The sequence below is a fragment of the Neophocaena asiaeorientalis genome, unplaced genomic scaffold (genome assembly GCF_003031525.2).
Source record: "Neophocaena asiaeorientalis asiaeorientalis breed wild unplaced genomic scaffold, Neophocaena_asiaeorientalis_V1.1 scaffold196, whole genome shotgun sequence".
Taxonomy (NCBI): Eukaryota; Metazoa; Chordata; class Mammalia; order Artiodactyla; family Phocoenidae; genus Neophocaena; species Neophocaena asiaeorientalis.
Genome location: NW_020173929.1, coordinates 1,646,639 through 1,673,848, shown reverse-complemented (window position 1 = coordinate 1,673,848; position 27,210 = coordinate 1,646,639). Strand labels below are relative to the sequence as shown.

The 27,210-nt window shown below is 33.3% G+C and overlaps 1 protein-coding gene across 2 annotated transcripts in view; it reads left to right on the top strand.

The window, feature by feature from the left end:
- CSTF3 (cleavage stimulation factor subunit 3) overlaps positions 1-27,210 on the top strand; it is a 69,988-nt gene that overhangs the window by 13,929 nt on the left and 28,849 nt on the right. The window contains exon 2 of one of the 2 annotated variants that reach the window (XM_024752565.1): positions 1,461-1,500. The exons of the other annotated variant lie outside the window; for it this stretch is intronic. The gene's annotated coding sequence lies outside the window, so the exon portion shown is untranslated. The remainder of the gene's footprint in view (positions 1-1,460; positions 1,501-27,210) is intronic. 2 annotated transcript variants of the gene reach the window in all.

Genomic DNA, 27,210 nt, shown 5'->3' with positions numbered 1-27,210 from the left:
TGAAATTTCGGTCTTTACAAGCTGATGATTGTTGCATTTTGGAGTTGCAACAACATTAAAACAGTTTCAATGGTATTGGAGTGCTTTAGCCTTTTATTTACTTGTCATGTGTCAATTTATTGCCTCCTGTGTCATTTATTTAGAACTCATTTTTCTTTTTATTCCTATTTACAAACTAATATGAATGGTATTATAAGAAAATACAGAAATGTTAACTTAGTTTCATAGGGTATTTTGAGTGTCTCTGGTTAAATGAAACCTTTAGGTGAAAGATTATTTTCGATTTTAATTTTGTGAAAATGCATGGTTTGTCAATAAATGTAAGCACTTCAATAATTTAAAAAAAGTTTTTCTATAGGATAAAGTTTACATTATACAGGAATAAGCTAATATGAACTCAAACCTATGTAATCATAATTTACCCAATGAAACTTTTTGTTTTTTTTCTTTCTAACTCTTGAAATTTGAAGTCAGGCATGTTTATTTTAAAGAGCAAAGGCCCCATTCTTGGTTATGATTAGAAGGGAAATGTTCATTTTTGAAGACCGGAATTAGCAATCCAGATGATAATAAAGTGTGAATGTATCGATAACAGTTGGCACCAAGTAGTCATTTTTCAGGTGATATATTAATGAGATGTAAGGGGTAAGATGGGAATAGTTGATATCCACATTAAGCTGAAAATGATATCCATTTCTTTTTATGACTTAAGAAGTATTCTTATTTGAGTATTAATTTTGTAATATAAATTCTCAACATAATCAAGTACACTGCAGCCTCGTCATAACATATTCCACAGTAGCTGAAATTTGATAACATGTGGGTCTGTTTTGGACCTGTCAAAGGGCTTTAGTCATCAGCAGTACTGACTTCAACACAACACAGTGTCACCTGTGATGTGTCCCTCAGAAATGGACCCAACCAATAGCAGATTTAAATTGAGGCTACAGTGTACTCACTATATTTGTGCTGTAGTTTATATTGTATTACTTTGGGAGGCGGGGAATTACTGGACAATAGCAGGAACATTGTGTGTGTGTTAAATTTTTTCTGTGTGGTTGTGTATGTGGTATGTGTGTTTGTGTGTTTGTATGTGTGAGAGAGATTGTACCTTATGTGGAGTCTGGTTGTGGTTTTGGACCAAGAGCATATCCTTAAGGTTTTATCACTTATCTTTTGGGACCATTTCCTTCCTTTAGTATATCTAATCATCAGAGTAGACTGTCGTGGAATTCACCAGGTGAGTGAATAGGCCTGTCTGAAGTGTGCTGAAGCCAGGATCACCTGTACTTGGTCTTCATTCTAGTTTGACTTTACATATTAGCTTATATGCAGGCTCATCAGAAATTAACATAATTGGTACATGATAGTTTTTGTATAATGAAGTGGTACGTTCTGAGTTTTAGAAGTTTCTTTCAGTTTCTCAAATATTCAGGTATTATTCATGCATTTTATTATAGCATAAGTGAAACTGAAATTGGCTGTTAGATACCGCATTCTGTAAGTATAAGCACAGTGAGTCTGTTTCTCCCATTTCCTAGCTAAAAATACAAACTGCATTCTAAAAAAAAATTCTGAGACCAGATGTTATTCCAGAGGGCTGAAAGTTGTCTAAATAACAGGCTCATTTCATGTAATATTTCAGAGCTGTTAGCAGTTGCCTGATTGATTTAGTTGGTAATGTTTGCAGTTTCACACGCATACACACACAAATATGAATGTATGTATAAAACACCTTTTGAGAAAAAAATGGTAAAGAATATATATGTGTGTTTTATAAATTTTATATTTCTGGTTTAGGAATTAAGATGTTAAATTGAATGCAAATTTTAAAAATGCATATCCTGAGCTGTGTTTTCCTCTTTCTTAATTTGCTCTTTATTTTCACAATTGTACTTTGTTTAGCCTGTGAGGGGCTAAAGTTTTCTTTGGCCGTATCACCCAATGTGGCCTTTAATATTTCTGGAGAAGACATATATTTATAATACATTAAAATCTGAAGTAATAATAAGAATGTCTTTAAAGATAATACTAACAGTGTTTACATAACATCCTGTATGCACTCTCAAGAAAATAAAGTTTTGTTAATACATTTGTTGTAACTCAGTACTTCATGGTGGGAAAATTGTTTATGTTCAGTTAAACCAGTGTGTGTGAGTCCAAATACATTTAGTTCCTTTCTAATAGAAAATACATACATCTTTAAAAATGAGATAATTTGCTTCCCCAGAGAAATTTCTTGTAAACCCTACTTATGAACAAAGTGGCAAAGGAAGAGGATGTGTTTTAGGGGTTTGGGGAGTAGGGGGGTTACTTTTAAACTTGAAACATCAATTGCAAATGGGAGCATATTATAAATAATTTTTAGTAAAGAAGTTAATGACACCAGTCTGATATTTTTAATATTTGCCAGTATATAACCTTTTCTCATTTCTGAGCATTTAGCAATACTACTTGCTAAAAAGCTACTGTGTAAAATTTGAACTTTAAAATGTCATCCTTAATTCATTACCAACTTTTATTTTTGTTGCTTATTGGAGGTAAAATTCCCTTAGGACCAACGTCTATATATTTATAAAACATACATAATTTCAAAATTAAGCCAAATTACTTTAATGTTGTATATATTATATAGGAGATCACATTTTGCCTCAGCTGCTTGAAATTCTTTGCTTTCTTCTTGAATTCCAAAATGTTACTAGCCATATCATAAGAGCAAACAATTGTATGGCTCTTCTTAAAGTGATGCAGTATAGAGTCTAAATTGTTATGATATGAAAATAGTTTTGCTGCTGCTTGGTTTTAGTAAAGGAAACATTTTAATACATCTCTAGTTCATATACAGAAGTCTTAAATCTGCAGTACAATATATTTTAGAGTTTAAGAAATGGGAGTTTTTAAACACTAGAGTTAAGTGAAATACCCCTTTAGAGCCTAAGTGCTCTTTAAAGAACCCCTTTTTAGAGTGGTCAGAAGGGTCACTAAATATTAGCAAATTGAGAAAATTTATAGTTTTGCTACATTTTTTAAGTTGCCTTTCCCCTTTTGGTTTCTGTAGCTCTTCATGTAGCTAGGTAATCAATGTGACAGCATACTGTAAGCTACAAATAACTTAGTGTTAGAAGTAAGTTGTTTTGAATTGGGCCACATTCATAAGAAATTTTCTTATGAAAGGATGATTTTTTTTTTATTGTTAGCCGAAGGAGAAATGAAGAAGGTAATGCTGCTGGTAATAGCAACAATGTATCTTGCTGTCTGTGAAAGCTGTAATTCTTTAATAAAAGTATGTAGAGAATTGATTGCCTTTTATTAAAAACTTTTTAATGTGAATCCTTTTCTTATAAATACTGGGTTGTGACGTACATATTTCAGTTTTTCAAAATAACCTTTCTACTTGGGAAAAATGACTTTTAAAAATACCTTTCTTCTTGGAAAATCGAAGTGAACTCAGGATGGAACATGGGTGACCTAAATTGAAATAAACTTCTCCACTGTCAATACTGTTTTAATTCCTCTAAGTAACAGTTTAAACTACTGTATTATGTTTTGTATATATTGAGCAATGTGATTTTTAAATGCAGGAAAAAATTTTAATTATATAGATTTCTTTTCTATACTTCAGCTTGCAATCTTTTTTTTAAAAAATCTGTACTCTTTTCTTATAGATCTGCTCTTTTCCTGTTTGTAATAAATGTTGGTCCATGTCTGTGTGATTATTCAGATTTTTCTCTGAAATGCAATATGCTTTTTAATCTATAGTTTCTTAAATGCATGTATAAATGTAGTGTAGGGGTATAAAAGAAAACAAATTTTGCAAACACTGAAGTGAGTGATCAAATATCTGAAAGTGATATGGATAATTACATACTATTTTTAAAACAAAGGAAATATTTCCATTTACTGTTTTAAGTAGTAAACTTCTATTTTAGGTCTTACTGAAATATCTAATCCCATTCATTTTCCCTTCCATTATTGTAGCACAGATGTTTAGGTTTTTGTCACTTCCACTAACATGATCTGTACATTTTTTTCCTTGGAGTCTTTTCTTTTCACCCCAGGCTTTGCAAAATAAAACTATTTGCAAAAAGACGTAGATAATTCAGATAACAAAATTTCTCTTAAAAAAAAATCTTGTTTTTTTATTCTTTATGTCTTCTAGGTAATTTATTTTATGTGAAGTGTAGCCCTTTATTTTCAGGCAAAATCTTGTACTAATCAACCTGATCATTTTTATATTTCTTTATAAAACAAATTTATAATCATTGAGTCACTTATAAGAATATTGGGAAAAAAGGTTCATTTTTTCCCCCTCTTCAAAAACTCTTAAAATTTTTAGCCAGGCTTTTTTATATTCTGTTTTTGTGTATCTAATAAGAGTTATGGTAGATCTGGAAAAGCCATCTCTAACCAGATTTTTTTAAGTGTATACATTCCAAAATTTGTTGTGAAACATAAAGAGCTATTTTTATCATGCAGTTTGAGGTTTCCCTGTGGGTAGTAGCTTAGCCTAAATTTCTTGGGCATTTATGGAATAACATAGTAATATACAATACCAAGTAATTAGTGTTTTAAATTACCGGGGGTTGTAGTCAGTAAGGTCTTGGGGGATTAATCTGCTATACAACCCCCTCGACATCCCAGGCGATACTCATTAATGGTAGGCTCCAACATGTGGCATCCATGAATAAACACAAACTCCCCTAAGCCTTTTATACTACTGTGGAGTTAGAAACCTCCATATTTGGAAACAGAACTAACCCTAACATGAAAAGCCTTTTTTAGGGTGCTCTGTGGTTTTGGTTCCAACTTTGAGCATAAGGGAACCTGGTGGCAATTAATTGACTTTCTCTTAAAAGACAAAAAGGCCTCATAAAGGCTCAAGCGTTTTCTAACGGGTTAGTGTGTGCTTTCAACTTGCAAACAGCTGTTCCTTTTAAATGAAATGAGTGGCGCAAGGCATTTCCAAGAAATGAAGATGTCTGAAATAATACTAGTGATGTCTATGAAAAGCTGCACTTTTAAATGTGGACAAGAATGCATTTATTTGCTTGTAAATAACTTCCTTTTTAAACTTTAACTTTTATTACTAAACATTTTTACTCTTAGCAACTTTGGAGCAGAAAAGTAGTCGGTTAGTATAATGGCGTAATAAATTCTGTATAAAATTTTCCCCCACGTATTCAGAATCTGCAGCACATTCAACAAAATGGTGAATATTTGCTTTGAATACAACCTGTTGAGAAACTAACCGGCTTTTCTAAAGCTCAGGAAAGCATAACCTGGGGTAAGTTTTACCATTTTGTATGCTAGGAAACCTCCAAAGAAAAATTTTCTGTTTGGAAATGTTAAGTGATAGTTCTGAAAACAGAGTCTGATGTCAAGGACAGTACTGAAATGTTGTTTTGGAATAATTACTTTGAAATGTAAAAAGGTCCAAAGATACAGTCCCAAAGCTATTCTTAATCTTCCTAATACTTGTTTATTCATGTTACAGAACATGTTCAGTTACAACCTTTTTTTTTAAATACAAAGTTTTAGCTCTAGCATATACAGATAACATTATTATAAGTCTTTGTCTAAAGATTCCTGTATATGGGAAACGGCCTTTTTTTTTTTCTCTTTCAGTTTATTGAGATACAATTGACATGCAGCATAAGTTTAAGATGTACAACATAATGATTTGATATATGTATGTATTGCGAAATGATTACCACAGGGTTTAGTTAACGTCCATTACCTCACATAATAACAAGGGAAATGGTCTTATATATATATATATTTTTTTTTTTTTTACATCTTTATTGGAGTATAATTGCTTTACAATGGTGTGTTAGTTTCTGCTTTATAACAAAGTGAATCAGTTATACATATACATATGTTCCCGTATCTCTTCCCTCTTGCATCTCCCTCCCTCCCAACCTCCCTATCCCACCCCTCCAGGCAGTCACAAAGCCCGAGCTGATCTCCCTGTGCTATGCGGCTGCTTCCCACTGGCTTACACATGCATAAAACAGGGGGCTAAGCTAATTCATCTTTCAGCTCTAAATTTGATTTAAACCTAGTATCCATTTTGACTTTAAATATGTAATACATACATAGCCATAGTCTGTTGAATTTAAAAAATTTCAAGAAAACCATCATCATGAAATAGCACTTTTTTTCTTCAAATTGAATACAGAAATTGTCATCAATATAAGACAAACGTTACAGAAATCGTCATCAATATAAGACAAACGTTACAGAAATTGTCATCAGTATAAGACAAACGTTACAGAAATTGTCATCAGTATAAGACAAACGTTACAGAAATTGTCATCAGTATAAGACAAACGTTACAGAAATTGTCATCAGTATAAGACAAACATAAAATGGTCTTATATTGACTATGGCTATGTATGTATTACATATTTAAAGCCAAAATGGATATTAGGTTTAAATCAAATTTAGAGCTGAAAGATGAATTAGCTTAGCCCCCTGTTTTATGCATGTGTAAAATAAGTCAAGAGATTGTTATCCCTTAGAGCCAAAGTTTGCAAATAACATAACTTTAGGATCACCTGGGAAGCTTTTAAAACATTCAGGCTTTGTAATTATTATTGCTGACTCAATCTCCAAAGGATGGACATGTGGGATCTGTTATTTTTAGGTGTTTCTGGTAGCCAGTTTTGGTAATTGAGGCTTTCTTTGGTAATTGAGGCAATAATTGAATCTTATTGCCATGAGTATATTTCATACCTGGCAGAATACTCCCTATACTTGTCTGGAGTATAAAGTGATTGTTCTTTTGACTATACCATGTTGTGGTTTATCAATCAGTATATAGTCAATCAAGAAGTAATCTTTAGAGGTATCTACAATTTGCTTGGTAGTATTCTTGACAGTGTGGTAACTATTAAATCTGCAGTCAGGTTTAGGGTTGTGTTATTGAACTTGGTCAGTTTTATTTATTTATTTTTTTGAACTTAATTTTATTCCTGGGTTTGAAGCCTGATTTTCTAACTCCATAAACTTTGTATTTTAAACACAATATAATCACCTACGTCCCAAATTCTAAGAATCAACTTGTAAGGGAGCCTCATGTGTTAAGACAGGGCCACTTAAGCTGTGGCTTAAAAGGATTACTGCAGGGACTCCCTGGCGGGATCCAATGGTTAAAGCTCCCTGCTTCCACTGCAGGGGGCACGGGTTTGATCCCTGGAGGTTCGATCCCTGGTCTGGGAACTAGTATCCCACATGCCGTGCAGCATGGCCCCCCAAAAAATGATTACCGCAGCTTTTTTTGATAGCTGACTCTTACCCTTACTCCTGAGAATTTTTAAACATATGAATACCACATCTTCATATTTTCAGATTATTAGCTAACATCCATTCATTTAATTAGTGCTTGAGTCTTTGTAATATAAAAGACTTTCTCATTCTTTTGGGGGATGAAAATGGATTGTTGTCACAGAGTACCATTCATTATTTCTAGCTATTCCTGTAGTTCAGTTTCGATTCATTTCTAAATTTTTCATTACACAGATGAGTGCGTTTAACTCATGTCCCTTTCATTTAATTAGTGCTTGAGTCTTTGTAATATAAAAGACTTTCTCATTCTTTTGGGGGATGAAAATGGATTGTTGTCACAGAGTACCATTCATTATTTCTAGCTATTCCTGTAGTTCAGTTTCGATTCATTTCTAAATTTTTCATTACACAGATGAGTGCGTTTAACTCGTGTCCCTTTATTTAAAAAATTTTTTTTCCTTAGTGGCTTTTTTTTTTTTTGCGGTACACGGGCCTCTCACTGTTGTGGCCTCTCCCATTGTGGAGCACAGGCTCCGAACGCACAGGCTCAGCGGCCATGGCTCACGGGCCCAACCGCTCCGCGGCATGTGGGATCTTCCCGGACCAGGGCACGAACCCGCATCCCCTGCATCGGCAGGCAGACTCTCAACCACTGCGCCACCAGGGAAACCCCCTTAGTGGCTTTTGATAGTTTTTAAATGAAATGTTATTTTTTAATGGTATTTTTAGTACTTCTAGTTAATGTCTATTCTCAAGAGAGTTGGCTCTTTCCAGCTATAACTGAGAATTTTGCCACCAATGATATTTATAAAAGTACTCAAGTAATATCCAAATTTCATAAAACTTAAATGTCAAAAATGACATTACCTTAACAGAGCAGCTGGTGAAAGTGTAGACTGTCATAGAAGAGCTTAAAAGTATTTGGGGAAGATTGCCAACAAAATAACTTGGTTTCCTGTATTGTCTATACATTTATTTTAATTCTTTGATCCACCATTTCCTTTGATTACCAGTTTTAACTATTGTGTAATAAGTGATTTTTTAAGGTTTTGTGGTTCTATTAGAATGTTAATAGGTGAGAAAATGCTTAAAACATATTCATTATTTAGATTATCATTCTTTTAGATTAAAGATTCAGATTATATGTCCATCACTTAACCTGATTGACCAGTTTTTCACATCTGACATAAACTTTATCAGTTCTGTTTTTCGTGAACCGTAGGGGATTGGGTTGCATACATCATGACATCAGTGTATTTGCTAATAACAAAGATATTCTCGTACGTAAAGAAACTTATGAAACCCAGGAAATTTTACATTAATAGAATTTTAATCTGCACTCCGTTTTCTTCTTTAATTATTGATCTAATAATGCCCTTTAGAGCAGTTTTCTTTTAAATCAGAATCTAGTCCAAGATCATTGTATATAGTTGTCATTCCTCTCCAGTCTCCTTGGATGTTGAACAGTTTCTCAGTCTTAAATTTGAAATTTCCTCATTAGATTCAGGTTATATACAGTATAGCTGAAAAGCTACAAATGGTTGTGTGTCCTCTTCAGAGACACGTGACGTTCATTTACCACTTATTGATGATGTCAATGTTGACCATTTTCTCCACTGTGTAGTTACTGTTTTTACTTTTGTAACTAATAAAATAGTGGGGAGATATTTTGAGACTCTAAAAATCCTGTTTCTCAACAACTGTCCACTCAATTTTTAATCTATTACGATTTTTGCCTGAATCAGTGATGTTTTTCTGACATTATCTAGGGTTTTTCAGTGTATTTATTGTTGAATATAAATACATACTTAAAGTTCAAGCTTATTTGTATTTGAAAACTCTTGTAAGGTACTAGCTTCTCCTTGCCCTCATTTTTTTTTCTTTTGAACAGCTTACTAATAGAGGATGATTTACAAGATTTTTTCTGCATTTTATGATTGTAGCAAGTTTTCCAAATATAAAATGATATATTCTGTCAGTAATGCTTTTAAATTCTCTCACAAATCATAAGGGGAAGATTAAAAAATTTGCTCCCCAACTCATACAGAAACTTAACTGGTTGTATATTTTCATAGCAATCATTGTAGGCTATGGGAAATAAATATATTGATTTACTTAGTTGACCAAATGGCAAATTATTTCATGTAAGAATTAATACGTGTTTTAAAAGTCATGAGATCTTTGATTTTAAAACAGGTTAAAAAGTGAGTGAAAAAGATCATCTGGATAAATGTTTGTGTTTGAAAATGCTATATTTTTCAAGTACTTATTTAAATTCTCAGTTGTTTGAGGTACAAATTAGAAAGTTAACACTTCAAAGGAAATAATTTCTCTATCAGCAGTTAAAGGGTGCTTAAAGCATGGGAGTGGTATTTTCCCCAGAGTAAGCTGTTCGGTTGTGCATTTAAGTTTCCCAGAGTTCACAGAATAGTTGATGAGATTTACACTTAAAGAACAGACATTCCAAATTGAAAGAACTTATTTATATATGTGTCTGTGATTTAATATTTTATAGTTAGTTGGGGTAGTTATTTGCTGTGTGTCTCAATGGCACGGTCAGAATTCTCCCCATTATTACTAAGACAGTGGCCTGATAATTTTTGCTAGTGTGGAAGGGATGTTTAAATAATTGTCAATTTATTTAAAGAAATGCAAGGAATTTGTAAATTTTACTCTACAAAGGATAGTGTGGAGGAATAGCAATGACACAGAATTTGGAATCTGGTGACCTAGGATTTACTGCTTTTAGCTCTTCCATTGAATCAATGTGACCTTAGGGAAGTCATTAATTTTTCTCTCTTTTTTGCCTTCCCAATTTTTTATTATGAAAATTCTGAAACAAAAGTCAAGAGAATAATATAAGTATTACAGTAAATACCTATACACCTTCTTCCTTGATTCAATGTTATGTTTTGCCATACATGTTTATCTTTCTCTATACAAAGAATATTGTCCTACATAACCACAGTACCATTATCCCACTGAAAAGGAACAGTGTTCTAATATAATTTCATACCCAGCTCATGTTTATATTTCTCCAGCGGTCTCATATTCTTTCTAAAATGCCTTATTTCTCTGATGGATGAAATCACTTGTATTTTAACTTCTTATAATGGTCCTTCTGCTGGTGCCTTTTACTTAAATTTAACACAGAGATTTCATATTATTTCTCACTCTTGTTCCTTCCCCTTCCCAGTAGGAAAACTAATGTGAATTCAAGTGTTGTTTCCAATAATTTGTAAATTATGACATAAATGGAAACATCCCAGTATCGATTATAGACAAGAGCTGTCTTTATAACTATCCTGATATTAGAGAGTGGGGTGGGAATTTTTTATATTTTTATTACTAAGAGGCAACTTATTTTATTCTAAATTTAAATATATTTGCAGTGAGTTAAAAGTTTTGAGGATCTTACCCAAAATATGCATAGGATTGTACTTGTTCTTAGAAATAAGCAGGTGTTTTTCAATTATATCATTTTAAGTGTAGATCTACAAAACTACTAAATTTCATGGAAAAAAATATTCTATGTGCACGTTATTTGAGGAAAAGAAGAGTGTGTGAGGATGATATTTTTGGAGGTGAAATCTTTTCTAGAATACATTTTTAGAAATAAAGAGTGCATTTAAAAAATCCATTGTTGGGCTCCCCTGGTGGCGCAGTGGTTGAGCGTCCGCCTGCCGATGCAGGGGACACGGGTTCGTGCCCCAGTCCGGGAAGATCCCACATGCCACGGAGCGGCTAGGCCCGTGAGCCATGGCCGCTGAGCCTGCGCGTCCGGAGCCTGTGCTCCACAACAGGAGAGGCCCGCGTACCAGAAAAAAAAAAAAATCCATTGTTGATTTTTCAGTTGTTATTGATAGTGATTTTTTTCTTTATTCTGATTACTTGCCTAAACAGTAATAGCTAAAAATAATTAGGCCTTTAATATAGTCTGGGCACTGTGTTTAGTACTTTCAATGGGATATCTGACTACTTTTGAATTAGGTAAGTATTACCCCATTTTTTTCAAATGTTCAGCTTTTCTGAGATCTAGAGTTCTTAAATAGCTTTCTTAAGATAACAATACTAAAGTTTAAGCTACTGGGAAGTAAATAGGAAAGCTGTGGGCTTTATACTCAGATAATCTAATTCCTAGGTCTGGGCTCCTACTCACTAAGCACTGTACTAACAACCTAAAGGACCTAAAACACAGTTGTAGAAATAGCTAAATAGTAGGTTCATAACTGACTCCTTTTTTCTTTGCTCAAGTGTTTCTTGCATGCTTATTCAGCTATTAGGATTTGGGGGTACATTTGAAAAAATATGTATAATTGCCCAAAACCACATAAAATTGCTATGAATATTTTGGAAGATGGCATAGTACAATAACACATAACTGCATCTTAGGGTTTGTATAAAATCTTAGTTCTAAAATTCTACTTTGCAAAATTCTGTTTTTACCCTTCACGGTTTTTAAACTTTTCTGCACTATGTACTTGGTTCAGATTTCAAATAGTAGAAAGGAATTCCGAACACAAAAGCGGCAAATCTTAGCAATTCTGACCCTTTAAGAAATCGCTCCACGGCACGTGGGATCCTCCTGGACCGGGGCACGAACCCGCAACCCCTGCATCGGCAGGCGGACTCTTAACCACTGCGCCACCAGGGAAGCCTTAAGAATGTATTTTTTATAGTTCTAAATATTTACATTCAGCATTAATGTGAGAACAAGAAATTTTACCTTTCATTTCTGATTTAGCAATTAGGAGTTTTATTAGGATGGAATTTTCTCAAATTAAGGCCAAAATTTAGAATTTAGGTAAAGTATGTTACCTTTCAATCTGCTTACTGAATGGTTATCTCTATACTTTTCTTTCCATAGAAGTCTTGCAAAATAAGTTTTCTGATAGGACAGTCTATACTTTATTGTGATTTTTTGGGGTGGGGGGAGATCTTTAAAATGTTTGAAGTTAATGAAGCAAAACTTCATGAAAAAATAAAAATGAAAGATTAAAGGCAGGGAGCACAATATCTAGCTTCCTTTTTAAGAAAAAGTGAAAGAGGGTGTTAATTCCTATAGTTAATGGGAAAATCACATTTATTGAACATCAGCATTCCCAGTTATTTGAACCTTGTGGTTTATCAGACTTAGAAATTCAAGACATACTTTTTGAGTACCTCCCCAGACTATGTCACTGAAAACTGAAATATCTTCATGCATCTTCCTGATACAGTTCAACTGATTCTAAATAAACCATTATAATGTTATATCAATTTAAATTACTTACCTTATAAGAGAATTTAGCAGTTCTAAGTTTCCCACAATTGAAGAACTAGAAATTTCATGTATTCTGTAATGCTTATTCTTTTTGGATAGGATGATACTTTTTGGATAGGAAGAAAAGTATAAGCTGTACTTTAACTTTTAGGAGATTCTGTGCAGATTAAAATATGCAGAATTCTGTTAGCAAGTACTTTTGACAAGTAATTTTACATGTGGAGTCCTTAAAAGTATCCAAAACAGTAGGTAGAATGAAGACTTACAGATGCCTGTTGATATATTTGCCTGGATTATATTCAGATAAAATTGCCTGAAGTGTTACACTGTTTTTCTGTATCACAATTGACTGTTGAATTTATGGATTCTGAAAAAAGTCATCTGGTGTATTTTCAGGCCCCACACCATCTATATATTTTCATAAATTTTTATGTGGCTTCAGGTAAAAACATACATGAAAACACTTTCTTTCAGGTTCTTGCTTTCATTTTATGTATCAGGGAAGATGGAATTAACTTTGAAGTATCTACTGAGTAAATGCATGCTAGACACTTAGATGCTATGGACACATTAGTGAACAAATTTACAGTTTGGTGTAGGAGACAATTATAATACTGGGTGGTAGGTGCTCTGATTGAGAAAACATGCGGAGTGTATGTTAGGGTGGGTCAGGGAAATCCTCTAGAAGAACAAAACTTTTTTTTTTTTTTAACATATCTTTACTGGAGCATAATTGCTTTACAATGGTATGTTTCTGCTGTACAGCAAAGTGAATCAGCTATACGTATATATATATCCCCATATATCCTCCCTTTTGTGTCTCCCTCCCACACTCCTTATCCCACCCCTCTAGGTGGTCACAAAGCACCGAGCTGATCTCCCTGTGCTATGCGGCTGCTTCCCACTAGCTATCTGTTTTACATTTGGTAGTGTACATATGTTCATGCCACTCTCTCACTTCGTCCCAGCTTACCCTTCCCCCTCGCCATGTCCTCAAGTCCATTCTCTATGTCTGCATCTTTATTCCTGCCCTGCCACTAGGTTCTTCAGTACCATTTTTTTAGATTCCATATATTTGCATTAGCATATAGTATTTGTTTTTCTCTTTCTGACTTCACTCTGTATGACAGACTCTAGGTCCATCCACCTCATTACAAATAACAATTTCGTTCCTTTTTATGAGGAACAAGACTTTCTAAATGGAAGTATTAAATTACACACAGAATCCCTGGCAAAGAGAAGCACTAGTGCCGAGGTCTCAAAGGGAGAAAAAACATGATCTGAGAAGTTGAAACAGCTTGGTAGTTTTTAAGCTAAGTTTTGCTTCTAGCCCTTCGCAGTATTGTAAACAGATGACTTGTGACTATTTCATGAAAGTTTTCTTAATTACAAAAACACTAGCTCAATAGTTAATCTAGAATTGCAGCTAAGCTGTTAGGAAAATAGAGCTGGAAAAAAAGTATGAACATCTGAAATTTCATAATGGCTAGAATTATGTGAATGTAATTTTGCTCTAGGAAAACCGTAAGTTGTGATATTTATAATTGTGGGCCTTTTTTAAAACTCAAATGCCTACAGAAATTTAGGAGTTAAGTGAGGGGAGGTTTCCTTTACAATTTTCAAAGAAAGTTGCATGTTGGTTCGAAATTCTCTTGGTTTCACTAATTTTTACTTTGTATTTGAGTCTTAAAAAAGTAATAGAGTTAAGAAGCTATGAAACATTTTATTCTCTATAATAGCCTTCATATAGTTTGAGGAAAATGACATTAATTGACCAGAGTATTCATTTTGGAGGAGGAACAAAGCCTTTTCAAAGGGAGAAAATTAGTTATGTTTTATTGGTAGGTTAGACTTGAGTAGTTACTTTGAAAAAGGTGGTTCCTAGAAAAATTTTTTCCATGAATAAAATCTGTTTTTACTAAATGCCAGTCCCAAGATACCACATTGTCAGTATGTCTAGTTTATCCAACAACATAGTTCCCAGATTGACTTCTGCACACACAAAAGATTGCTCATCTGTTACATGAATTTTATTAATGAAGAAATGTATAGGACACTATCCTTTTATTTGGTTAAATACATAAGTTAATATGCAAGTGTGTACTAAAAGGGACAGTTACACCAAAGGGACAAAACTTTTTAAATACCACTTACACTTTTATTGATTATAGTATTGAGGATTGAAACTTGTTTTGAATAAAACCTGAAACTCATGTTCTGATGTCTTGTGAATATTTTGGGAATGCTTAAAGACTGACTAAAATTTAGTGAAAGCACAAGAACTGGGTTTCAAACTTCTCTTTTTGATGAAAAAGTTTGTAAATTTCATTCTCTAAATTTTCAAAGTTTCGTGAAGTCCAAAAATCTGTTAGGGAGGGTAGATTGCCTATCTATGGCAGTATGTTAAATTAATATGAGGAGGGAAGTATTAATAAGAATTGTATTGGTGTAATAATGATAATATTGTATATTTTAGAAGAACATTGGTATTATATGAAACAATGTTTTTATAGCAGTAAGTAGTTGAGAAATTATAATGGAACTTTGATCGCTGAATTAGCGAGTTCTGGCTCTTGATTGGAATCTTCAAAAACAATAACCAGGGTCCTATTTCAAGTAGAAATTGAATATAGGTTTTTTTAATGATACATTTTTAATGAATTTATATCTGTAAAGTAACATTTTTATATGTTTAAGAATCAGTTGTTTCTTAGTCATAAATTCAGATAGGTTGAATAATTATTAGAAAATAAGTGTACAGAGTGAATACTAGGATACCCACTTAAGTATAAAATTTTGTGCTTGATAGCTGCGTGATAGATAATTCACATAGTAAATAAAGTCTCTTCTTCAGTCACTCTGGCCTCCTTAAATATTCTAGACACATTCCCACCTCAAGGCTTTGCTTTACATTAGCTATTTTATCTGCTCTAAAGATACGTATCCAGTTAGCTGCTTGGCAAAATCCCGTGCTTTCTTCAAATTTTTGTAAAAGTGTTATCTTCTCAGTGAGATCTGCTCTTGCCCATATTTTAAATTGCCACCCCCATTCCCAACACCTCAAAACTCATCCTTTCCTCTATCTTTTTCACCTATAGTGCTTATCTTCTAGTATACTGAACAGTTTACTTATTATAGTTTGTATTTTATACATTGATATGTTTCAGGAATCTAGAACAATGCTTGGCACATAGTGGCACTCTAAATATTTGTTGGGTGAAAAATGCACAATGGAAAATAAAACTGAATTTACCATATTATTTTGCAAATTGAATTTTAATTTCTAAGAATTAGAGTGTGACATCAATTTATAACAATGTATTATTTTTCATCAAATTATATGTGGCCAATATCTTTACTGTTAACATAGGTTTTAAAAATGTCTCTACACTTTTTCTAAAGCTACAAAGAAACTGTCCTTTTGAATTGTCTAATACCCTCAGCCATTTAAGTATTTTAGAATAAGCATCATTGACATTTAGAATTATTCTATCTTGATGTATGACCTAAAAGAAAGGTTTTTAAAGAATTATCCAATTTTAAAGAATTACAAAAGGGCATTACTAATTTACCTAGGATTTTGAAGTACCTTAAAAAAATTGCTTGTTTGTAATTCTGAAATGCTTTCAGATAAAACTTTAAAACCTGGTATAGAAAATGAATGCCTGACTGGTTACAAGAAAGATTTAGGTGTATATATTGAAGTAAAAGTTCTGAGACATTTGTATGTGTATGTATGAGATAAAAACAGGAGTTTTCACAACTTGATTTATCAAATTTCACAGGTGGTTTGTCAAATTAGTAAAACATAAACATTTTAATTCTTACCCACGCATTTTCACTTGGACTAATGTATATGTGCACAATGCCAACATCCAATTGATGAGTGGAAATTCTTTAAGACATCTAGATATTTAAAAATATAGAAAGTTCCTGTTTTAACTTAATCCATAAACTTTATATAGATTTATTTTTTAAAAAACAAGTATAAAAGGTGAATTACTCCAGCTTTTGTCCTTAAAAACAGTACTTCTGTGTTAAATGTTATTTATCATTTTACTTTTTGTTTTTGTAACTTTCACCCAAACTTCACTTACTTTGGCATGGCAAACATTAAGGGTAAACTCAAATTGCTGGTTTATAAAGTATTTCAGAGAACTGAATTACACTTACTTGGGAATTCTCCAATACATTAGAGGAAATATATTTGGTTTATTGAATTCTGGAATTTTCTTTTCTTTTTTTTTTTTTTTTTTCGGTACGCGGGCCCCTCACTGTTGTGGCCTCTCCCATTGCGGAGCACAGGCTACGGACGCGCAGGCCCAGCAGCCATGGCTCACGGGCCCAGCCGCTCCTAGGCATGTGCAATCCTCCCGGACCAGGGCACGAACCCGTGTCCCCTGCATTGGCAGGCGGACTCTCAACCACTGCACCACCAGGGAAGCCCCTGTAATTTTTTTAACCTTAGAAATTTAGTGTTTCAAAGAACATTGGATTTTTAAGTTTTTAGTTGCTTTTCAAGATAGTTTGCATACAGAAATTTTTCCTAATTTTTTTGAAGCCAGATGTTAATAAAATATATTGAAGAAGATTTGGGTGATATGGTGAGCTTGGTTATTCAGATAAATGGTCTCACTGAAAACAAAGGCTTCTGGGCAGAATTTTAAAACGTCTTGAAGAACTGACAGCATAGTAAAAAATTACCAAGCCAAAACCTAACTGGAAAACAAACACACACACAAACAAAAATAGGAATGCTGGGAGATAAGCTGAGTTCCTAAACTGTTTTTACCCTAAGAGCCTTTGTCAAACTGGGAGAACTTGAGCTTCAATTTCAAATGCTTATAGGAGTTCAGGAAGCAAAAGTCAAAGCCCAAGTCTTGCCCAACAGGACACTCTCTTCCTCTAAAGCTGTGTGTAGGTAATACTCAGGATGACAGTGAACCAGAAATAAATCTGTGCTGCCTTATTAACCCTAGAAGACTGAGGAAAGTTGATGTGGTCCTGAGGAGAGCAGAATGGGGAAGTCCTGGGATGTTTCAACAAGTTGGCACTTGCATGGATTTGTGGTCCAAATAAACATCACTTGGGTGGTTAAAAAAATTTTTGAACCATGCATGTAAGGTGGCCTCAACCTGTATTATGCTACTAGGTGCCTGATAATCTTTCTCAGACTTTTTTCTGGAGGAATGCACCTTCATCCTAAGCCACAGAAGAATATCCACGAATATTTTTCTAAGGAAAAGGAGTTTGCTTGTTAAAAACTAATCATGTAAAAAAAACATACAGCAGAAATAGATCTGCAAAGACTTCAAAGACTAGAATTAAGATGGAATTAGGTTAATAACAGATTAGACACAGGTGAAGAGAGAATTGGAGAATTGAAGAAATCCAGATTGGAGTTTAAAGAAACAATGACATAGGAAATATGAAAGGATTAAGGCCACAAAGGATAGAGTGAAAATGTGTCTAACTGAAGTTCCAGAAGTAGAGGAGAGAGATTGGGCAGAAGCACAATTTGAAGAGATAAATACTAATAATTTTTTTAGGGTGATTAAATGAATTCAGCAGATTCAGGATGCTTAATGAAGCCCAAACAGGATTAAAAAAAGAAAAATTCCCATGTAGACACAGAATGAAACTACAGAAAAACAATGAAAACCAAACCCATCTCAGAAGCAGCTGGAAACAAAAGGACAAATGGCCTTCAAATGAATGGCAGTTAGGTTGAGAGCTTCCCAAGAGCAACAGTAGAAGCCAGAAGACAATGGAATTGCCACCTCAGTTTACTTAGACAAACCTGTCAAAAGTTCTATACGCAGGAGAAAAATCTTTATGGGGGTGAAGAAAGACATTATAGGTGAGGTCAATAAAATAACATTGTCAAAGTTAAATATGTATTTTTTTTGATAGGTAAAAAGTGGGTTTATTTAGAGAAACACACTCCACAGGCAGAGTGTGGGCCATCTCAGAAGGCAAGAGGCCACATGTATTTTTTGACATTAACCATTATAGTATATATAACTTCCTCAAACTAAAAGAAATATATATATATATGTGTACAAAGAATATTCTTGTTTCGGTAGTATCCACTGGATTACTCAATATTTTTCTTAATAAGATTCTCCCTCCAAAGTCATTCTTTTCCAATGAAAGTTCTCATAGATGAAAGGACTTTTGTTAGAATTGTAATTCATGTTATATTTTTACCTTTGTTTTTTTGAGGAAAATGATTATGAATTTTATTTTTATTTTAATTTATAAATTGGTAAATCTTATTTGGTTTAGTGCCAGAAGTTTATAAAGATTGTGGCATGCAACAGATTTTTGGGGGATTTTTGTTTTTTTTTTTTAATTTTTAAAGTAATTTTATTTTTTTATACAGCAGGTCCTTATTAGTCAGCAGTTTTATACACATCAGTGTATACATGTCAATCCCAATCGCCCAATTCATCACACCACCACCACCACCACCCTGCCATTTTCCCCCTTGGTGTCCATACTTTTGTTCTCTACATCTGTGTCTCAATTTCTGCCCTGCAAACTGGTTCATCTGTACCATTTTTCTAGGTTCCACATATATGTGTTAATATATGATATTTTTTCTCTTTCTGACTTACTGCACTCTGTATGACAGTCTCTAGATCCATCCACGTCTCTACAAATGACCCAATTTCGTTCCTTTTTATGGCTGAGTAATATTCCATTGTGTATATGTACCACATCTTTAGCCATTCGTCTGTCGATGGGCATTTAGGTTGCTTCCATGACCTGGCTATTGTTAATAGTGCTGCAGTGAACACTGGGGTGCATGTGTCTTTTTGAATTATGGTTTTCTCAGGGTATATACCCAGTAGTGGGATTGCTGGGTCATATGGTAATTCTATTTTTAGTTTTTTAAGGACTCTCCATACTGTTCTCCATAGTGGCTGTATCAATTTACCACCAACAGTGCAAGAATGTTCTGTTTTCTCCACACCTTCTCCAGCATTTGTTGTTTGTAGATTTTCTGATCATGCCTATTCTAATTGGTGTGAGGTGATACCTCATTGTAGTTTTGATTTGCATTTCTCTAATAATTAGTGATGTTGAGCAGCTTTTCATGTGCTGTTTGGCCATCTGTATGTCTTCTTTGGAGAAATGTCTATTTAGGTCTTTTGCCCATTTTTGGATTGGGTTGTTTGTTTTTTTAATATTGAGCTGCATGAGCTGTTTATGTATTTTGGAAATTAATCCTTTGTCCATTGATTCGTTTGCAAATATTTTCTCCCATTCTGAGGGTTGTCTTTTCGTCTTGTTTATGGTTTCCTTTGCTGTGCAAAAGCTTTGAAGTTTCATTAGGTCCCATTTGTTTATTTTTGTTTTTATTTCCATTACTGTAGGAGGTGGATCAAAAAAGATCTTGCTGTGATTTATGTCAGAGTGTTCTTCCTATTTTTTTCCTCTAAGAGTTTTATAGTGTCCGGTCTTACATTTAGGTCTCTAATCCATTTTGAGTTTATTTTTGTGTATGGTGTTAGGGAGTGTTCTAATTTCATTCTTTTACACGTAGCTGTCCAGTCTTCCCAGCATGCAACAGTTTGTTAAAGTAAATGTTGACTTTCAGATTTTTACCCATCTATATTACTTTAATAATCTTATTATTAAATGTTATAAATACTTTATAAAACACTTTAAGTAATCTTGAGTGACATCAATGTCTTGTTCCATTAGTTAACATCCAGTTTTAGGTTTGAAAATTATCTAAGTAAGTTAAAATTTTATGGTAGTAATTCTGTACTTTGTTTTATCAGTTTGTGTTATGGTTGACTGTTTCTTTTACAAATGCTTAAACTCTACTAGGTATTTAGATGTTGCAAAAATCCTTTGCCTTAAAAAATACTGTGAGTTAAATAGTTTAACAATATTATACATCTTAATATCTGTATGCATAATACATGTTCTATTACTTGTATACATTTTTAAAGTATTTGGATTTTTTTTTTAAGAATTGATGGTTAAATACAGAAATATGTTTAAACATGAGAGAAGCCCCAAAAGGTTATATATTATCTAAAGAGTTTTAAAATACATATTTGTATATTTTAAAATATGGTTCAAAAACCCAAGATATGAAAGGGACCTACAGGGAAAAGTTTTTCATCTATCCATCCTTGAGTCACCCAAGTCCCCTCCCCAGTGAAAAATGTTCAGCTTATTTTTTTCCTCTCCTTTTACGTGAACAGTTGCCTCTTAGGTTTTGTTTTATACCTTGCTTTTTTCTTTTTTGCTTAACAAAGTAAATTTTAGAGAGTGTGTATTTTTTTTTTACAAGTACTTATTCCTTATTTTGTTTAATCTGTCTTCTGCTGAAGGACATTTAGGTTCCTCCCAAACTTGTTTTATTACAAACATTACTGCATTGAATATATGTGTACATGTCATTTCCATCTGTAAATATATCTAGGTTATTCCTAGATGAGGAATTGCTGGATCAAAGAGTATGAGGGATTTTTTTTAACCAAATTGCCTTCCACAGAGATTCTAATAATTTGAAATCCCATTAATAATCCTTGATATTGAAAGTACACTTCCTTACAACTTGTTAATTCAATATATTATTATACTTTAAAATTTTTGCCAGTATTCATAGGTAAACAATTATAATATCAGTATGGTTGTGATTTACATTTCTCTTATGTATGAGATTGAACCTGTTTTTATACATTTAAAGTCCCTTTAGATTTCTTTTTCTGAGACTTGATCTCCTTATTCCATTTTTCTGTTTTGTTTTTTCTTATTTGCAGGAACATTATACATTAGGGGACTTAAGGGAAACTTAACTTTAGCATGATTTGCTATTTATAAGTTCAGGTAATTTTAATATAACATTTAAATAGTATGTTATCTTTATTGTTTATGTTGTTTTTCTCAGTATCAGACTGGAAAGAATGATAAATATGCTCTCTGAGGTGAAAGACCAGTACTTTCATTTGTTACTTTGGTGTTTATGAGTTGCTTTAAATAATTTTCTTTCAAATATTTTGTGCTTAGATTTTCATATAGTTGATCAACTCTATAATTTCCCACTTAAGTATTACGTTTGCAAATTATTTTTCTCATACATGTCTTGAACTTTTTATATTCTTGCAACTCAGCATTAGAAATATATGAGGAGACTTGAATACCCATATGTAATAATAATAGTTTTTTTTTTAATAATAGTTTTAAGTAGATTTTATAAGTGTATATTTCTGTTGCTAGTTATATATTTTTTCCCTTAAGTTGATTTGCCTATATTTTTGAAGGAAAATCTTGATTCACAGTACAGATTTTCTTGAGCTATTCAGTGTCACTGAAAATAGTAGGCATCAAAATCATGAAGCCATCTTTCAAGAATGATAGAGAGCTCCCTTTGAAGTGTAAGGATTATATTTGTACTTATGTGTAAGGATTATATTTGTACTACTTATTTAACATTAAATATTTTTAAACTAGTTTTCTCAATGGTCAGGTAAATACTTCATAAAATCTGGTTTTCGAACATGCATGCCCTCCTATCCAGCAATGTATCTCAACTGTAGCAATTTGAAAGTCCATCCTTAGAGTATTGTGTGCATATTGTGAGATGATGAGGGAATGTGGGAAGGAGGATAAAGCAATGGTCTTGTCCCTGTCCTGTCTTCCTTTAGGTTTAGGGAGTGATTGGGAAAGGGCTGTTAGGAGTTCGACTTCTTTGAGAAGCAGTATTAGGAAATTTTTTATTTTCCTGTTATTTTTTACATGTCACAGCTTTCAATAATCTGACATCCCCACTAACCTGTTACACAAAGCCTGGACAAAATCAGACCTGTATATTAGGATCCATTATTAAGAATGGGCATGTGTTTATTAGATTATAGGAGCCTTCCTCCAGACTTCATTTACTGGCTAAAGGAACATCATCTTGATCCAGAGCTTGCTCTTCAGGTTTTTTTCCCCTTCAACTTTCTTTGCATTTCTGTCACAGCACAAGGAGGGAATTCCAATATAATCTTTATTGCAATCTTGTCTACTGTATATAGAATTTGGACTTAATTCTTTACTTTAGGTGATACCACTTTGGAAAATGTCATCACAAACATATGTCTGGAGGAGATAAAAAGTGAAATATAAACCAAACATTTCAAACTATATAAAACAAATTCCAGAGAACATAGTGCATGCTTTCTTGATAAGCCTTTAAATAAATGTACTTAGGAACTTACAAAGTTAGGGAAAAAGTTTTAAAATTTAAGTATCTATTAGATTATTTAATAAACATTCTGGAGGTAGTACTTAACATTTCAAAGTAGGACTTAACCCATTAAAATAGAGCCAAAGTTTCACTTTTGGAGCATGTCTACCATAGAGGAAGAAGATTCATGTCTCAGTCTTACTGATTCTTCTGGAGTTTAATATTTTTTACCTGAATTTTTTCTTTGCTTTTCATGAAGATAATTTGTTAGCTATGTCTACCTATTTAAACCTCCACTTTCAAAATTCCAACTTCTCATCTTTTAAGTAGGTATATAAAGCAGTGTTACATGGGAAATGAAAACCATGTTTTCATTCAAAAGAATTAATGAAAAATAAAATTGATTTGGGTGTTTGCATGGAATTATCTAAACCATGTGAAATCTGTTTTCAAAGTACATATTAGAGTTTTAATCAGTCCCTATCCATTGTTATTTCATTGTGAATTGTATGACAGTATAATTCTTAGCATTCTTTTTAAATCTTTTTACTGAAGTGAGGTTTTTATAGTTAATGTTTTAGCAAGAATTACAGAACATATAAGGAGTTTTCTATAAAACTTAGACGTTTTACGTTTTTACATTTGCACTGATAAAGGAAAATATTATTTGAAGGAGTAATATATGTTTATTGCAGAAAAATTAGGAAAATGTAAGCATAAAGAGAAGAAACATCCATATTCCCACATTTACCACTTAGCCTTTCTAGATGTAGCTATCTATAAAATCTTTAACCTTTTTTGTAACTTAAGTTTTTTACATGATAGCATATTTTGTGTTGTTTATTATATAAAATCACTTTTAAATATGCCAAAGTAGTTCATTTTAGATATATGCTTTGTTTTTTAAATAATTTTTTTTTTTTTTTTTTTTTTTTTTGGCTGTGCTCGGTCTTCGTTGCTGTGCCTGGGCTTTCTCTGTTGCGGCGAGCGGGGGGCTACTCTTCGTTGCGGTGCGCGGGCTTCTCCTTGCGGTGGCTTCCCTTGTTGCGGAGCAGGTGCTCTAGGCACGTGGGCTTCACTAGTTGTGGCACGCTGGCCCTAGAGCGCAGGCTCAGTAGTTGTGGCGCACGGGCTTAGCTGCTCCGCAGCATGTGGGATCTTCCCGGACCAGGGATTTAACCCATGTCGCCTGCACTGGCAGGCGGATTCTTAACCACTGCACCACCAGGGAAGCCCTAGATATATGCTTTTTAACCAGTCCTTTATTGTTGTGCATTCATATAGTTTCCAGTTTTTGCTTTATGAGAAACTAACATAAATACAATTTTACTTAAATATCTTTACACCTTTATAACTTCTTTACATTTATCTTTTAGACTTGATTATTTCACTATCAAAGGTTGCTGACATCATCTTTCAAAAATTTCAGGTCATGATATTTTTTAATTGCTTCAGAATTTCAGTAAAAATGGCCAATGTATAGTTTGCACAAGAGTAGGGAGAAAAAAGATTAAATAAATGTACAATTTTGGTGAGAAAGATGATTAGGAGATTATTTAGTATTTTTTTAAAGGGAACCTGAAATTAGGTTATTTTGTTAACAAAATAGAAATAAACTATGCTTAGAAGATTGAGAAAACTGGAATTGGATCATAAAATACAGGTGTAGGTTTTAACTTCTTGGATAAAATTAAAAGGGCATCAAAGGCAGAGTTACAGAATATGATTGTAATTTCTGAACTAAAATTAAGAGTATTTGAAAAGCAGCATTGAAAAAAACATAATATTTTAGTCTCAGGAATGAATGTACTGTAATTTTCATAGAATGAGGAAATCATCATTCATAAGTCTATGTTGATAGGGAAATACTGGAAGAGTAGGCAAGTTGCTCAAAAAGTAGAGAAATGTAATCCACTGGATTTATATCCACTTCATTGTAGAAGTTTAATCCTGTTTTTGAAAAGTGGTTTTAAGAAAAGCTAGAGATGAATCGTTACTCATGATATTATGTATCTAGTATACATGTTGATTCAGCAGTATTAAAGTGTACACAGAATTAGTAACAAAGAAATGCATAGAAGAACTTATGATGGGGCTTCCCTGGTGGCGCAGTGGTTGAGAGTCTGCCAGCCGATGCAGGAGACACGGGTTCGTGCCCCGGTCCGGGAAGATCCCACATCCCGCGGCGCGGCTAGGCCCGTGAGCCATGGCCGCTGAGCCTGCAACAACAGTGAGAGGCCCGTGTACTGAAAAAAAAAAAAAACTTATGATACCAGTTGATGCCACTGAAAATTAGGCAAGCAAATTGATATTCTGATAGGAATCTATCAAAATGGGAAAGAAATTATCTTGATTTATGAAACTAGAATGATCAGAGGAGTGATTAAAATAAGGCTTTTGCCCAATGATAATTCAATTGTTAATTTTTTAAAAATAGCAATTCTCAATATGCAGTGAGAAGTATTGTGAAAGAATCATAAATGGTTTTCTACTCTAAAAATTTTCACCACATGTTAAAAAGTTGTGTGACTATACTAATGGGAGATTAACTCAGCAAAATGAGAGTAGAGTGAGATACTTTCTAAGGCAATGTATAAAGTTCACGTAGTAGTCTTAGAGAAATTATACTATTGAATAATATTTTAAGTTTGCCTGGAAGGATTTTTATTTTGTTAAGTGAACAATTCATAAAAGCTAAATATTAAGGTAGCAGGCTAGAGAAGACTATAAATGGATGTGAAAGAAATAAACTGATATTAGGCTTTTGAGAGAAGTGAATCAGCACACCTACCTGAGCACTTCCCTGGTTGTGCAGTACAGAACTGATTCCATTTTCGAGATCAGTGGCTTATAAACTTGGTTCTGTTGACATTTCTGGTAGCTCGAGGATCTCAAACGATTGTACACATTTCTCATTCTCAACTTTAATTTACCATTTAGAAAGAAAATCTATGTCATACATCGATGTTGAGGTCGCATGGGGGGGTTGTAGGGGGCCTAGAGTAGCAAAACCAATGGAGCCATGAAGATGAGTGATGTTTTGATACTTTAGATCAAACTACTCACTTCTCAAAAAGTGAAATATCCTGCTTTGTTTTTCTTATTCAGAGTTTGCAGATTATTTTTGAAAAATAATTTGGCCTGGTGTTTACAAAGTGTGTTTACTGGGAGCAAAGAGTTTAGACATTAAGTGAAATAGGCTGAGTCTATAAATGTCAAGTGAGGATTGTTGACAGATGCCCTATAAATTGGGACAAAATCAAATTTAGGTCAAAGTTTTACCTTTGACATTCTTGGTTGAAATTAATTTTGCCTGATTTGCTAGCAATTACTTAATAACTTTTTCAGCTTGGTAGGCCTGGCTGAGGATTTGAGAGCATTTAAGTATGAGTTTTAAATGGAGATGTTTATAACCAGAGAAAAATACCAACAAATTACTCAGAAGAGGAATTTACTGACCCAAGTCAGCTATGATTTTCTTTCTTTTCTTTTAAAAAAACAAAAACCCATTTCTCTTTGCTGCTGTGAAATTGTGTTATAGAAATAAAATCTGTCACAGAAATAACTGAGACAGAAAAATTCTCTATTCTCGCAGTGATAACAGTTTTGGCTAACAGTTTTGCGTGCATTTCTCCTGAGTTTATGTCTCTTGCACTCTAGATAGAGACACAGAGGGGGTGGGATGAGGAGGATAAGTAGACTGGATAAACATACCAAATGTGTGCCCAATTTTAAAATTCCACTTCCTTTAAAAAATATATTGTGGACATATTTCCATTCAGTATTATAAATATACATCATTATGTTAAACTTTTATGTATATATGCATAATCCATTCCATTGTTTAGACAAAGCATAATTTATTTAGTCAGTCTGCCTTTGGTCTTTTAAGTTTCCAGACTTTTCTCTACCACAAGCACTCTTTCAATGAACATCCTAATACCTATATCTTGCTAAAGAGCAATGTAGTGTAATAGCTCCAAGCTCAGTTGTGCAATATTGGGCAACTTACTAAACCTGCCTCAGTTTTGTCATCTTTAAGTAGTAAATAATAATAGTACTTTACTTGAGTGTTGTTCTAAGGATTGAATGAGTTAATACATATAAACTCTTAGAGTAGTGCTTACATACCTTAAGTATTTAATAAATGCTGTTGGTATTAGCAGTATTTTGTCATTGATTTCAACTTCTAAGAAGTTGAATTGTTTCAGCTTTTAAATTTAAATTTGTAATAGATAAGCAATAATTTTCTTATTTTCAGATCTACGGATCTTTCCTATACTCAGAATTCCTTTTGACCTGTGGCCTATCCCACCATCCACCACGTCTTTTTCTTATAATGGTCTTTGACTTCTCTGATGTGATTTTTATCCTTTTTCTCTTATCTCAAGTACTCTTTGGGGTTCTTTTCCTTTTCTCTGCCTGAATAATGGATAATTTTTGAGAAATTAATCTTTGCTTGTCT